The sequence below is a fragment of the Benincasa hispida genome, chromosome 2, assembly GCF_027475165.1.
Source record: "Benincasa hispida cultivar pf3 chromosome 2, pf3_genome.v1.1, whole genome shotgun sequence".
In the NCBI taxonomy this organism is placed as follows: domain Eukaryota; kingdom Viridiplantae; phylum Streptophyta; class Magnoliopsida; order Cucurbitales; family Cucurbitaceae; genus Benincasa; species Benincasa hispida.
The window spans coordinates 45,330,634-45,343,982 of record NC_143479.1 but is presented as its reverse complement, the minus strand read 5'-3'; the positions used below and the strand labels follow the sequence as shown (position 1 = coordinate 45,343,982).

General features: G+C 38.9%; 1 non-coding gene across 1 annotated transcript; it reads right to left on the bottom strand.

Annotated features, from left to right (window-relative positions):
- Positions 1 to 4,985: 4,985 nt before the first annotated feature.
- On the bottom strand, positions 4,986 to 5,092 carry LOC120072367 (small nucleolar RNA R71). The gene has a single exon (XR_005480431.2). It is a non-coding gene; the product is annotated as a small nucleolar RNA R71 (small nucleolar RNA).
- Positions 5,093 to 13,349: the final 8,257 nt, after the last annotated feature.

The following is a 13,349-nucleotide window of genomic DNA, read 5'->3' as shown; positions in this document are numbered from 1 at the left end:
CAATGCAAACCACCCTTCCAAGAGTTCAAGCCAATAGGGATGAACTTAAAGAATTCATCCAAGCCCAAATAAAACCATTGACCGCTCCATGGAGGCACTTCACCTTCATCTTGCAACACTATAATGCCAAAATGTGGCATTAAGGGATTACATGCGTCAGCAGATGCAGAGAAGCCAGAACCAGTTTAACTTCACAACTTAGTATATCAACCAGGTCCTTATGGGAATTTTCGCATTACCCCTTTGTCGGCACACTTGGTCAGCCCCTTACAATTCATGGATGAAGACCCTACACCTGAATGCAGGGATGACACACCAGCACCGTAAAGAATTTTGGGGGTGTTAGCTTGAATTTTTGTTGATTAAATCTTTGTATGCGTTTAATCAATGATGAATCTCAACGTATTCTTCCTTGCATTAATGAAATTTCATTTTTTAATCCTTGCATTTGTCTTTCTGGATTCCTTTCTTGATGATGATATTACTAATGACAAAACCTACAAGTTTAAGTTAGGCATCAGAAATCTCAAGTTCAAAATTTCTCTAGAAGTAGAACATATGTTTCATTTCCAACGTGTGCAAGCCTCAACTCAAATCTCCTTTTGAAATTCTAAAATATTTTCATAATTCTCTTTCAACCATGAGGATCTTTCTGATCTCCAAAATTTTAGGGGAGGGGAGGTCAGAAAATAAATATAATATATATATATATATATATATATATATATATAAAAGTGACATAATAAGCAAACTCCACTGTCAACGTAAAAGAGGGAAACCCCAGTTGATAAAAGAAGATTAGAAATGACACTTAACCGTAGTTGGATGCTCGCATGACACCCGTGGGGGAAAGCAAAAATGAAGTTAAGTAACGAAGACCAGTGCATCCCGACTCCACTATCTAAGCCCAAGAAAAATTTGGTCATCTGAAACACATTTATGTTTAGATATGAGTTTAGTTATGAAAGACACTTGCTCGTAGTTAGATGCTCGCATAATACCCAAGGAGGCAAGCCAAAATGAAGGTAGGTCACCTAAATCAATGCATGGGTAGTCCTAAAAGAATAACAATTTGCATGTTGTAAGTTTGAGAAGAATGGCTGTACTAGTTTTGAAAGATGAAAATGTTCTAGAAAACAAAAAGTTGTTGATAGAAGGGCTTGTCGCACAAGATATGAGATATATATTTCTTTAAGAGAAGGAACAAACCTGTATTCTTCAGAAATCGATTTTAAAACACTTATAAGTTGACATGATGAGAGGTAGAGCTAGTGCGTTAAGATGATGGGAGTATGATAATGAATTATTTCAGGAATGCTCGAGGACGAGCATTGTTCAAATTTGAGTGTGTGATAACTTATAGAAATACAAGTTATTATCTCTTAAATATTGGAACAATTAGGATTCTTAGTGATAAAAATGCATTTATCTCAAGGAAAAATGCATGAAATTCCTTAACATATCACTAACGCATACAAAAGTAGCATTTTTGTTAGATCTATTTCACTAACGCATATGATTGCAAGAATTAAAGAAACTTCACCAAGTGTTGCATACCAAGCTAACGCGAAGGCGAGCGTCGAAATATGTCTGATGCGGAAGAGATACACTGACTTGTGCTTTTTTTTATCAAATCACCACTTGTAGGTATGGGCATCTGACTGACGGCTCTGAAAAGCTCTAAAATGACAGGCAGTTGACCGAGGCATGGAATTTAATGTGAGTCATGTCAGAAGTTGCTAAAGAAAATGCCTAAAAATAGGAAAGCTTGTTACCAAGAGAAGGGAGTTAGACACATTAGAAACTTTAGAGAATTTAAATAGCTAGGAACTCTACCGTTGAAAGAAGAAGATAGGAGGAAAAGGTTCATTGCCATTGTTGATCAAGAAGAGTTGTTGGATACTAAGCTCGAGAGATAATTCTTCATCACCTCTTCATCAAGTTGGCTGCAACAAGCACTTAAATGAAGCCAAAGAGGACAAGAGATTGAACTCTGTGGCTTGATTTCTTTCTCTTCTTTTACTTCTCACTTTCCCTTACCAACTCATTCAATTACGTTGAGATTATTGTAAACATATTTGCTATATTTAAATTCAATCTTACATTTGATCAATCCACCCTTGTTCCTCTTTTTACATTCAAATTTGTGTGTGGCTGCCATTTTTCTGAGTCATTGCATACTTGAATTCCATGCTTTAATCATCTTGATCACTTGATTGAAGTTACTACTTATTTAAACTATTCGAGAGAGTAGGTTAACTAAAGAGCGCATTGAGTTAGAACACATAGCAAGTTTAGAGATAAAAATACTTGCAATTTCCTTTACCATTCTATGTCTCCACGCATGCACCCTAGAGATAGGAATACATGTGATATTCACATTGAGAAATGTTGAACAACATAACTTAAGGAACAGAGACCTAATGCATACACATACACTTGGTTTGTAAACAAGAATCCATATCATCTTCATTCCACTCTCATGCCTTCATGCACTTGTTCATCTAGTTTGGAATCGACGCATAACCCCAAACACTTAGCACCATTCACCCATAGATTCCCTTTTCCCCCTTGAATTCCTATGTTTTCTTGCATGCGTGCATTGAGGTTAGTATAATAATCTTCACTCTCATTAATCTGGGAGCCATCTATAATTGAAACAATGCAAGGACTGCGTTAAACTGTAAAAAATCCCTGTGTTCAACCCTGGACATACCAAGAAGCCTGAGTTAGATTTATACATGGGTTTGATTTAGGAAAGCTTGTACACATTATATGTGAACTACAACCAACTCAACGCATTACCTATTCTTCTCACATAGAGAAGCAATTCATCAGTCATCACCATTCACCTAAGTTATCATCTTTCATCTTCATTCATAAGCACTTTTAAATACAAATCACGAGGCGAACAAACAGATAAGGAAAGGATCCATACGCTGAAACCAAAGAATGGCATATGGACCAAAGCACATGTAATAGAAAGAAACCACGGAGGATGGAAAGATAGAAGTAAAGAAGATCAATTGCAAGGCAAGTGAGATAATGAGGAGAGAAACAAAAGTTAAGAGCCCAACGCATCCAAAGAGGACCACCGACAACTATAAAAATGGGTGGCCACATTCTCTGATACCGTCTGCCACTGTCTTGTATGGTAGAAGTGGTCCCCACACTGACTCTATATATATGCCTTTCCCAATGAAAGAAAGAAGAGATACAGAGAAAAAGAAACCAATGAGAGAGACACTCATAATCTTCCTCACCATTTTTTGAGGAGATCTTCCTGGAAACAGTCCAATCACACCGCCAGAGACGGGAACTCGAGAGAGCAACTTCTCCATCACCAAATGCAGAGAACGAATTGACATCCTCTCATATTGATGGAATCTTGAGAAGGCCACCAGAGATCCTTATCATCAACCTCCTACCTTCTAAGTTTACTTTGTCTTTATTGTTTAACATTTTCTTCTACGCACTTTTCTATTCACTCTTGTAACGAACTATTTCATACTTCAATATCATATCATGACTTCATCTTCTACTTTTTCCATTTTTATTTTCTCTACCATAAGTAGCTAAATCTCAAATGAGTTGGGGTGAGTTAATCCTCATTCTGGTGAACTTCATGATTAAACAAGTGTTCAATCGGATAATGAAGCTTCAAAGCCAACTTATGAATCCTTTTAATCATTGGATTCGTAAGATAGCAATTAACTACTCAAGAGAATAAGTGATTGTGGATTTCATTAGCCTGAGAAAGTGAAATTTTTAGAGCTAACATTTCCTTGTGTTCTAAGTAACCCATGGATGTATCATGGGTACATGGTTAATGTGGCTATCTCACCAAGAGGTGGAGTCCAATAGGATATAAACATAAACCTGAGTTTCTTCATTAAGCTCAAAAGGTTTGAAGATTGTTTATTCCAGCTCATCTTTCTCATCAATTTCATATTTACTTGTTCTGGGCTATGCATTCACAAACTTATTTTCATCCATGTCTTCTCTCAACATATTTCTTTGCATTCTATTTAATTCATGCATTTCTCAAACATACTACCGTTTATCAACATGCACAACACTCTGCATTTAAAAGAAGAGGTTCATTAACTTAATTTGTTATAATTTTATTTACAATCCTCGTGTTCGACCTTGGCCCTTACCAAGGCTACCTCCTGATTAGTTTATACTTAGACTATTAGAAGTAAACTTGTGCAATCTATTAGAATATTATTATTGTGCTTTATGGAAAACAATTAAACACAGACACAACACAATAAAGAGAAGAAACGAACAACTTTTCGGTGTAGTTGCTGAGGATTGAAAAATTAGAATTTGCTAATTTGGTTTTTGGGTTCTTGATTTTGATCGCAGGCATCCTCGATGTAAGGAGTATTGCAATATTTACTTGAATATTGCACACAATATATGAGTGATGGAACTCAGCCAGAGTTTGTGACTGACCCTGAAATCAAGAAGACTTTCCATAGGAGAGCCCATGCAAACTGGAATAAGAGGAAGTGACAAAAATATGGGAGATCAACAGAATCCGCCTGACGCACCGAATCCTGCAAATAACGCAAACTCACAACAAACCTTATTCTTCTAGCGCATGATTGCAACAGAAAAATCAGTGACTATGTGTTGCCAAATTTGTACAATTTTTAGCCCGAGATTGTGCATCTAGATTTTTGTGACACATAATTCGAGTGAAGTCAATCATGTTGAAAATGATCCAAGCAGCTAGTCAGTTTGGAGGCACTCTAAGAGAAGACCTGCATGCACATTTGAAGAGCTTCATGGAAATTTTTAAAACATTCATGATTCTTAGAATTACCGTAGAAGGGATTAGATTGTCTTTGTTCCCTTTTACTCTCAGGGATGAAGCACATCATTAGGCTTATTCTCTCAAGCCAGGAGATATTTCAACATGGGAAGGCATGGTTGAAAATCTTATACAAAAATATTTCCCAACTAATGTTAATGCTTAACACAGAAGGGACATAACAAACTTCAAACAAAAAGACGTAGAGACTTTAAGTGATGCATGGGCTAGGTTCAAACGACTCATTCGAAACTGTCTGCATCATGGTCTACCCGATTGAATACTAATGGAAATATTATGATGAATTGAAAAATCGGCAGCTGACTCCGTTGCAGTAGGGGATTTGAAGGATAAAACCTATACAGAGGCCAAACAAATTTTGGATAGAATTTCTTGGAACAATGAAGAATGGGTTGATGATGGTTTCGAATCAAGAGTTGGGGAAGGGAAAGCTTCAACATCATAATCAAAAGCAACCAACACTCTCTCAGCACAGATGACCGTTGTTACTAACTTGCTTAAAGCTATAACAATGAATCAAGTTAATGAAAATGACATAAATCAGGTCAATACGCTAAATCAAGTTGTTGTAGTAGGATGCATAGGATGTAGTGAACCACATAGTTTTGATATGTGCCCGATGAACCCTCAATCAGTCTGCTTCCTTAGAAACAACCCTTATAGTAATACTTATAATCCTAGATGGCACAACCATCCAAATTTCACGTGGGGAGGTAATTAGTAGAATGATCAAGTTGGGACGCAACAACATGCAAATTGAGGTACCACCAAGCTTCAGTCAGGCGCCTCAAGGCAATCAACAAACGCAAAGTTGATCGCATTAGGCATCGAGCTCCTCAACGCCTCTTGAATCCCTTTTAAAAGAATACATCCCAAAGAATGACACGTTACTCCAAAGTCAAGCGTAATTCATAAAAAACCTAGAGCTTAAAGTAGGCCAAATTTCTGGAGAATTAAAACAAAGATAGTAAGGGGCATTGTCGAGAAATATCGAAGTCCTTAAACGTACAGGCACTAATGGAAATGAGCAATGCCAAGCCATTACCCTAAGAAGCGAGAAATCACTACCCACCAACTCCACAAGGTATGAGGAACCAACTAGACATTCTGTTCATCTTCAGTGCAATCCCAAGAACCATCTTGACTCTAATTCAACAAATCAAATGCAAGAACCATTAAAATTCAAATTGTACAACATCAATAATAGGGCAAGCAAAACCTTTGATGTAAAAAGAAAAGAAAAACCTGCACCAAGCACAGCCGCTTTTGAAAAGCCGGTGTTGAAAGGTAAGGATAAAGGTAAGCAACCTTTACATCATGTTAAAGAGATTGTGTGAAAACCACAGTTTCCTCACAAGTTGAAGAAGAAAAATGATGAACGACAGTTTCGACACTTCTTAGAAGCAATTGCACATTAACATGTTGAAACACACACAAAATATGTGTTATATGCCTTAGATTTAAGATTGTTTTTAACGTGTTTTTATCAGATTTGACGTGTTTGCTAGTGATATCTAAGATTTATGATCAATAAGAGAATTATTCTCAAAATAAGCCAAAAAGAACTAAATCAGGCTTGAGTCAAAATCAAGCAATGTACCAAAGGGAGTGAAGAAAAGATAGGGAAAATGCTAAGAAATCGAAAGGCAAGGGAACGTTGCAACGCTGGTACACTACGACGTGAAACGCTGATTAACGTCAGAAGGCAGTAGCTACACTTGAGAAGGCAGCATTACAATGCTGTGTTTGAGCGTTGCAATGCTACAACAGGATCAGACCAACATTGCAGCTGTGTCCAGGCATCACAATGTTGGCTTTTGTTATTTGAAAATTTTGATAATTTTGGCAAGGATTCGGTTCCAAATTTTCGAGCCTCTATGAATTTTGATGACTCTAAACACTAAAGGGAAGATTTTGACCTAATTGGAAGACATTCTGGCCTAATTTTGAGGAAAAAAGGAGAGTTATTGCCCATGAGTAGAGATTGAAGAATGATTATGGAGACTATTCAACTTCCTGACGTGCTAACGGAGAGAAAAGTGGCGATTTCTACCAAAGGAGAAGCATTTCGGACAGGGAAACACAACGCAAACAAAGCCAACAAGATAAAACCTGAACATAACCAAACATAAAAGTAAAAAACCTCCCAAACACCAGGGAGAAAGCCAGAGAAGAGAGACCAAAACCCTACAACTAGGGACAATAGCAAAACACAGAGCAACAATAAGTTCAAAAAGAAGAAAAGCAATCGTAAACACGCTAGGTAAGACCGAGAAGATCAACCTGCTAGGAAGCAGCACGAGCATAAACTGTAGAGACCATAAGGTGAAACAAAGCAGACACCAACCTTGGTTCACCTCCATGCAACTGTCAATTACGCTCCTGCCAGATGTAGTAGATGGAAGCACACTAGAACACATGGAACAACTTATTATGCACCCCTTACCCGACCCCACTCAGCTCAACTAACTCAACTCGACATCTCAACCAGCCATCTAATGCGACAAACCCAACTGACGTAACACATCAGACCACACCTCTCTCCAAAACCCACACTTGGAAAATAAATGATCCCGAGACTCTATACCTCCCACACACAGAAGACACCCCCCATCTGACAACACACTCCAGCTCCTCAACCAATCCCGTGCACCCAAACTGTCCCTCACAGCTAACCACACACAGAAGAAGTGGCGCGAAATACAACCCCCCACCCACAAAATACTAGCCCAAGACACCCTAGGATGACAAGGACGTAAACTCTCCCAAGCACTATTGAATAGAAAACTGACCACTAGCATCCGACTCCCAAACCCAATAATCCTCCCCTTTCACCCTAGGCCCCACTGCCTGAATAAAACCTCAGATCTCAAAAAACTCCCAAGACTCTGTAGGCCACCTCCAACCTCCCTCACTATCTAAGAACTTCGACAATCGCGCCTCCAAACTACTCCTTGCATCATAAACCATCATAGACCCATATAAATCCAAAATTGCAACCCCCGACAACCAAGGATCCCACCAAACAAAACAAGACCATTGTCACACCCCGCCCCACACCACCCTCTTAGCCTAGAGAAGGGTGTGACTGCAGCAGTTATCAACCATTTGGCTGACACTTATTGCCTAATAACTTTTACAGAATAACTCTGATACCAAGGTATAATTTATATACAGCGGAATGTCTTTAGGCCCATAATTTATTAATTTAGAAACATAACATATTTAGAGTCATTATAACACTAGATTTACAAGTCCCAAACCCAAAAGTCCTAGTCCCTATATGATCAACAGTAACATGTGTACAATATTAACAGTAACCACCTAAACAGATGGGTTACAAATCTCTTTATCCTTTAGTGGCAGAGCAGATGCAGAGCTATCTTCAGAGGATTTGACCGCTACCTGTGGGGGGGAAAAACATTTGAAAACGGGGTGAGCTTATGCCCAGTGAGTGACTTAAGAAAGATAATTGATTCTCATGCAAAATCTCAATAAAGAGTTCAAACTGAAACATAAGCTTTTACAATACTTGTATTGCAGTGTAAACATTTTCTAAGCATAAAGCATATAAAGCTGTTTTAGTCATAAAACAATAAAACTGTTTCTCAGTTGAGAATAACCTTACTGTGGATAAAACAATCCCAACACCAACTGCTAGTCAAGAGAGAACCCTTTTGCTCAATCTCTGACTCTAACTACCTATGTGCACGTGGCCATACTAAGTACCGTCATACCTTAGGTACTTCTGTTCAGATACCTTCTCAAACGTCCTTCAGTACCAATATCTCAAATGTCCTTCAGTATCTAATTGGGTGGATACCTTCTTAAATGTCCTTCAGTATCATGTTTTAACTAAAACTAGTTATAAATAACTTTCTCTTTAAAGCATGTAAAGTATAACACATATAAAACATGGCTTTAGGTACTAACGCATGCTAAACATATAAATAGCTTTTTAACAAACTTCTCACACATGCATGCGTTTAAAACATAATTCATAGCTTGCTTGAAAATTACTTTGTAAAACTAGTTGGCATGAGAATATTCTTCTTTAAAACATACTTTCTATAACACGTTGTAATCAAACATTTAAGCAAATGTTTTAGTCAAAACGTTTTAGCTACTCACCTTGATTGCTTAGGTGCTTTTCACTCTAGTAGCTCCCTTTTCTACCCCGGGCTCCCTTTTCACCCATAGAATCCAGATTCAAAATACATCTTAGATTACTCATAGTTATAAACCTTATTTTGAGATACTTCCTTCTACAAACATGTTCTAAAACGTCTCAGGAAGTTTAACCTAAAATATGAGCTCAGAACTCTTTGGGGTTTGGCCGGACTAATAGAATCTTCAAGAATGGCTCAGACTGATCCGACAACCTTACCCTTTTGATTTCTTCTCAGTTTCCAGCCCGATCCCTTCGAGCTTTTCTTTCGGCAACCCTACCCTAAAAACTAGACTTTTAGAGATTTCAGGTGGCTTTAGAATCACTCCAAACGCACCAGTAAATTGAGAGAACTTCTCATCCCAAGTTGATGCGTCCTCCTCAGACCTTACTATCCAATGCGTTCTCTATGTCTAACGCATGGATTTGGCTCCAATGCAAGGTTTGCTCCACTCTCCCACTCTTTTACGGTATTTCTGAGTTGTGATAAAAAATATGAAGTCTCTTGGCTCTATTTATAGGCGTCCAAACCTTCTTCGAAGTTGACACCACCTACTTGGCTGCATGGCCAAGTGTCTCCTTCTCATCCCATCAACGCAATATTGTGGTCATCGCAAGCTAAGTATCTTCTTCCCACATTGCCAACACATGGGCCTCTAATCTGATGCCACCACCTCAAATTCTTAAGGCTTAAGGCTTTCCTCCCAAGAAGGCACATGGTTTTGATGATGTTATTATGATGATTTCATCCTTGTATGCGTCCAACTCTTGGTTGCTTAACGCCTAGTCCATAAGCAACGCATAGCATCTACTTAATGCATAGCAAGCCAATTCAATATCATGACAATTCAACTTAGCCATCCCAAGGAGCTAACCATCACCAATGCATAGGGTGACCGTCCATTCTTGACGCATGGCTCACTTGCACAGCTTGCTTGGCATGGGCGCATGGTGTTGGCCACCAATGCATAGGCGCGCTGTATAGGTTGGCCACTCAACGCATGGGCGTGCTGGCCGCTCGACTCATGGGCGTTCTTGGCCGTATGTGCTACACGTGGCGCCTTGACGCTTGGCCGGGTGCTTAGGCGCATGGGCATGCTGCTTCGACACATGGGCATGCGGCGTGTGTTGGCTATCGCTCGCTCGCTCGCATGGGCTGCGCACTTGGCTGCATGGCAGGGCTGCTCGACGCATGGCTGTCTTTCCATGCATGCCTCGCCCACCCATGTGCCTTCCAACGCATCATCTTCTTTTTCCTTCTTCAGCCGCATACCTTCACCAACAACTCTTCCAACGCATCAACACCACTCTAACACACAAAATTCTATACTTAGCCAAATTTCCAAAATTTTCCCCAAAAGTTAACCTTCCAAATTTCCTATTTTCTTCTAATTTCCACTCTTTTCTCTACCATTTCACCCTAGTTTCCACATCAACCTACTCATCACACTAATCTCAATAGGGAACACACTGAAGTAGAGAAATTGGGATTTGGGGTTCACATTTACCTCCCCCTTATAAAATTTTCGTCCTCGAAATTTCACTACATGTTCGTCAATTAAAAAACCACAGATACTTGTTTCTGATTTGCTCTTCGGCTTCCCACGTTGCTTCTTCCATATTATGGTTTTGCCATAGCACCTTTACCAATGGGATTGTCTTATTCCTTAAGACCTATTCCTTTCTATCAAGGATTTCTACTAGTTCCTCTTCATAAGACAAATTCTCTTTCAACTGTACCGGTTGCTCAGGCAACACATGGGTAGGATCTGGCACATACTTTCTAAGCATTGCCACATGAAACAACTCATGAATACGAGATAACTCTGAAGGTAAATCCAATCGATATGCCATTGGGCCAACTCTTTCTATTATCTCATAGGGTTTATATATCTTGGGCTTAATTTCCCTTTCCTCCCGAACCTGAGTATTCCTTTCCACAGAGATAACTTAAAAAATACTTTATCACCAACTTCAAATTCTAATTCTCTTCTTCGCTTATCAGCGTAACTCTTCTGCCTATCTCGAGCCGTCTTAAGATTATCTCTTATAATCTTAACACTGTCTGCTGTCTGTTTCATAAGTTCTGGGCCTAGTAATTTCCTTTCACCGACTTCATTCCAACATATCGGAGTTCTACATAGCTTACCGTATAGGCCTCATACGGTGCCATTTTGATACTGAATGATAACTATTGTTATATGCAAATTCGATTAACGACAGATGCATATCCCAACTGCCCTTAAATTGCAATATACATGCTCTCAGCATGTCCTCTAATGTCTGAATTGTCTGCTCAAACTGACCATCCGTCTGTGGATGAAAAGTAGTATTAAAATATAACTTGGTTCCCATAGCTTTCTTCAAACTAGGCCAAAACTTCGATGTAAATCTGGAGTCTTGATCTGATATACTTGAAACTGGAGCTCCAAACTGACTCACAACTCGATCAACATAAAACTTAGCTAATTGGTCTAGGGTATAAGTAACTTTAACAGGTAAAAACCTAGCTGTTTTTGTCAATCTATTCACAATTACCCATATACCCTTATAGCTCGCTGGTGTCTTAGGTAATCCAAATAGAAAATCCATCGTGATATGCTCCCATTTCCATTCTGGTACTGGGAGTGGATTAAGTAATCCTGCTGGCCTTTGTCTTTCTGGTTTAACTTGTTGATATATTAGGCACTTGTCAACATACTCCGCTATTTCTCTTTTCATACCAGGCCACCAGTACGATCTTTTTAATGTTCTGTACATCTTCGTACTATCTGGATGCATAACATAGTCTGAACTATGTGCCTCCTCTAGAATAGCTTGTTTAAGTGCTAAGTCCTTAAGTATGCATATCCTACCTTCTTTCAATAGCACTTTGTCAGCTCTTAATTGGTAGTCCGTCCTCAATCCTTTATCTACTTCTTCAGCTAACTTCTGAAGATCGGAATCCTTTAACTGTTTACGTAGAATACCTTCTACGAGTGTAGAACGTACTTGAAATGAAGCTAGTAACCCTCATTTTTGACCAATTGATAATGATGCCCTAGCATTATACAACTCATGAATCAGTGTATCCTTCACTGGATTAATATTAGCTTTAGCTGATCTAGTTTTTCGACATAGAGCATCAGCTACCACATTTACTTTACCTGGGTGATAATCAATGGTATAGTCATAATCCTTGATCACGCGAGCCCTCTTTGTCTCAAGTTCAGTTCCTTCTTATCAAAGATATGCTTTAGACTTTTATGATCCATAAATATATGACATCACTCACCAAACAAGTAATGTCTCCACAACTTTAGAGCTAACACAACTGCCGCTAACTCCAAATCATGTGTAAGGTAGTTACATTCATGCTTCTTTAACTGTCGAGAAGCATAAGCTACTACCTTTCTCTACTACATCAGCACACATCCTAACCCTTATCGAGATGCATCACAATAGACCTCAAACTCTTTACCTGGTGTAGGTAGAGTTAATACTGGTGCTGACACTAACCTCTGTTTCAATACCTGAAAACTATGCTTGCATTCTGGCGACCACTCAAACTTCGCATCTTTTCTGGTCAAGTTTGTCAATGGAAGAGCTATCTTAGAAAAATATCCACGAATCTCCTATAATAACCTGCTAATCCTAAAAAACTGCGTACTTCGGTTACATTCAGGGGTCGTTCTCAATTAGCTATTGCTTCTATATTTTGGGAATCAACGCTAACTCCGTCAGCTAAAACTATATGCCCAAGGAATACGACTTGATTTAACCAAAAATCGCATTTACTAAATTTGGCATATAACTTCTTTTCCCTTAGAATCTGTAACACCATCCTCAGATGTTCTTTGTGCTTCTCTGCACTACTAGAATACACTAGTATATCGTCTATGAACACTATCACAACTGATCCAGATAAGAATGAAATATCCTATTCATCAAGTCCATAAATACCATAGGAGCATTTGTCCATCCAAACGACATTACTAGGAACTCAAAATGTCCATACCTAGTTCTGAATGCAGTCTTTGGAACATCTGTGTCTTTCACCTTCAACTGGTGATAACCTGATCTCAAATCTATCTTAGAGAACACCGTGGCTCCCTTTAACTGATTGAAGAAATCATCTATACGAGGCAATGGGTACTTATTCTTAATGGTCACCTTATTCAACTATCTATAGTCTATGCATAATCTCAGAGTACCGTCTTTCTTCTTAACAAATAAGACTGGTCCTCCCCAAGGCGACACACTGGGTCTAATGTATCCCTTATCCACAAGTTCCTGTAACTGAACTTTTAACTCCTTCAGTTCTGTTGGTACCATCCTATATGGTGCCTGGGATATAGG